Consider the following 2,920-nt stretch of genomic DNA (forward strand, 5'->3'; position numbering starts at 1 on the left):
CCTTATATCCGTTGTTTCTTAAAACCGTGAACCAGGCCAAGTTACAACATTCAAAAGTCCTAATTGAGGCAAAGTTAACCACGAAAGCATATTAAGCAGGATTTCGTTATACTGACTCCTAAGGTTTGTTAAAACTATTTCTAATCATTACGCTTCTTCAAGCATTCATTTTTAAAAAAAATCAGCCAGTCCTAATTCATAACGGACTTCGATTTCAAAACTTGCACACGCATCGCATTGGAGTTACTTTTCAAAGGGTACAACGCCATCTATGAATATACGCTTAGCATCGAGGAGATCTCGAAATTGGTTAATCAAAGGCGATCATTTCTAATAAAGACTCTGGAATGGGGGAACCACATCTAGGGGGTTCTCCTAAACAGGGGCAAAATTTCAAGGGTTACAGGGGCATACAATCAAAAATCCTCTTTACTAGGGGGCATTCTTCCTAAGGTTCAATCGACTTGGGGGCACACCTCGAAGCCATGACAAACAGGGGCATGTCAAACATGGGAAGAATTCAAATTTAAAAGGATAGAACACTATGGATAACCCTCCATATCTTAGAGACCAAGGGCATACCCCTTCAACCCAAACGTCGAAGCATACGACAAGGTTATTTCTCGGGGCACTTCCTTCATGTCTTGGCAATCAGGGGCACCTTTTCCCACTAAGCATTGGGGCATTGGATATCAAATCCATAAAGACAACCTTCAGAGGTTAAAGGTGTAGTGAACCTCAAAAAGGTTAAAGGTGTGGAGAACCGCAAAAGGTTAAAGGCACGGAGAACCTCAAAAGGTTAAAGGCGTGAAGAATCTCGAAAGGTGTTGGGAATTCCAAAAAGGTGAAGGTGTGGAGAATTACATAAGGTGAATAAGTCAAAGGATAAAGGTGTGGAGAACCCCGAAAGGTTAAAGGTGTGGAAAACCTCGAGAGGTTAAAGGTGTAGTGAACCTCGAAAAGGTTAAAGGTGTGAATTGCAAAAGGTGAAAGACATGGAGAACTTCGAAAATTCAAAGGTGTGGAGTATTTCAAAAGAGCCAAACTGGGGCAAGACGCACGGCAAAAGGAGAAGGAGTTCTTACACTCTACAAACATCGAACAAATCTTTCTCCTAACTACGATCTTCAAAGTTCAAAAAATAGGTATTGGGGAATCACGCTAGCATCCAACAACCTTACAACTCCAGCGAACTATATACGCTTTGGTTATTAACAACCTATCATTGGAGCATCATGCAAATACATATAAGTCACGCATTACATACATTGGTCAATACATTACACCGTACCTTTTTAGGTAGTCTTCTTTAAGACAAATCTCACGATCCTTTCTAGGATTCTCCTCAAGCAGTCTTATTCAAGACGAATTGTCATCATTTCCAAGAACCTTTTCAGGCAGTCTTCTTTAAGACATTATTTTCCTAAGAACCTTTCTAGGTAGCCTTCTTTAAAGACAATCATCATCATTTTCTAAGTACCTTTTCAGGTAGTCTTCTTCAAGACATTCTCTTTCTAAGAACCTCTTCAGGTAGTCTTCTTTAAGACAGTCTTCTTCTAAGAACCTTTCTAGGTAGTCTTTGCTAAGACGAGCGTCGTCATTTCCAAAAATCTTTTCAGATAGTCTTCTTTAAGACAAACATTCACATCCATTCCAAAAACCTTTTCAGGTAGTCTTACAGAAGACATTACTTCGTTCCACTCATTACATCAACCAAACATACGCATGAGCATAAGCATTACCCGCATACATAAACATTACCAAGCCGGCATAAGCATAGTTGTGGTGTAGGTGCAAATATGGTTTAAACAAGTTCAATAAGGAGATAAAATCTTGGGGATGATATCAGCATCAGCATCAACATACATACATACATACGCATTAGCATATGCATATCATCTAGTGCATTCACATACTACAAAAGTCGTCCGACCCTCGAGTCGTCAGTTTCCAACCCTCGTGTTGTGATAGGTGTGTTTTCCGACCCTCGAGTCGTGAGTTTCCAACCCTCGTGTTGTGATAGGTGTGTTTTCCGACCCTCGAGTCGTAAAATTCCAACCCTCGTGTTGTGATAGGTTTGTTTTCCGACCCTCGAGTCGTGAATATTTGACTTGCTATTTTCTCCGACCCTCGAGTCGTGGGTCTCCAAACAGGTGAATCTTTTTCATGCAGGTAAGTTTGCTAGAACTATAGCAAAAGATTACTCTTATGCAGGTACGCTTGTCAGAACCACGGCAGGTAATTCCTTTGGTGCAGGTGAAATTTGTCCAAACCAGGGCAAATGATCCAAATGGTGTAGGTGAAATTTGTCCGAACCAGGGCAAACGATCCAAATGGTGTAGGTGAAATCTGTCCGAATCAGGGCAAATGATCCAAATGGTGCAGGTGAGTTTGCGATAACCCTCGCAAATGATCCTAATGGTGCAGGTGAGTTTGCGATAACCCTCGAAAATAATCCTAATGGTGCAGGTGAGTTTGCGATAACCCTCGCAAATTATCCTAATGGTGCAGGTGAGTTTGCTATAACCCTAGCAAATAATCCTATTGGTGCAGGTGAGTTTGCGATAACCCTCGCAAATGATCCTATTGGTGCAGGTGAGTTTGCGATAACCCTCGCAAATGATCCTAATGGTGCAGGTGAGTTTGCGATAACCCTCGCAAATGATCCTATTGGTGCAGGTGAGTTTGCGATAACCCTCGCAAATGATCCTAGTGGTGCAGGTGAGCTCGTTAGAATCATAACAAGTGATCCCTCTTACAAGTCCTCGCTATGTAAGACTCAGGCTTTAGCAGGACGGTTCCTTTTCTCTCACGCTCGAGCACAAAATTTTCAAAGGTTTCTTCAATTGGGTTTATCACGTGAGTCCCTCGGCAGTGATACTCTCCAAAACGTCATCAATAACACGCAAAGGTTTTATCT

The sequence above is a fragment of the Vicia villosa genome, unplaced genomic scaffold (assembly GCF_029867415.1).
Source record: "Vicia villosa cultivar HV-30 ecotype Madison, WI unplaced genomic scaffold, Vvil1.0 ctg.001263F_1_1, whole genome shotgun sequence".
Classification (NCBI taxonomy): domain Eukaryota; kingdom Viridiplantae; phylum Streptophyta; class Magnoliopsida; order Fabales; family Fabaceae; genus Vicia; species Vicia villosa.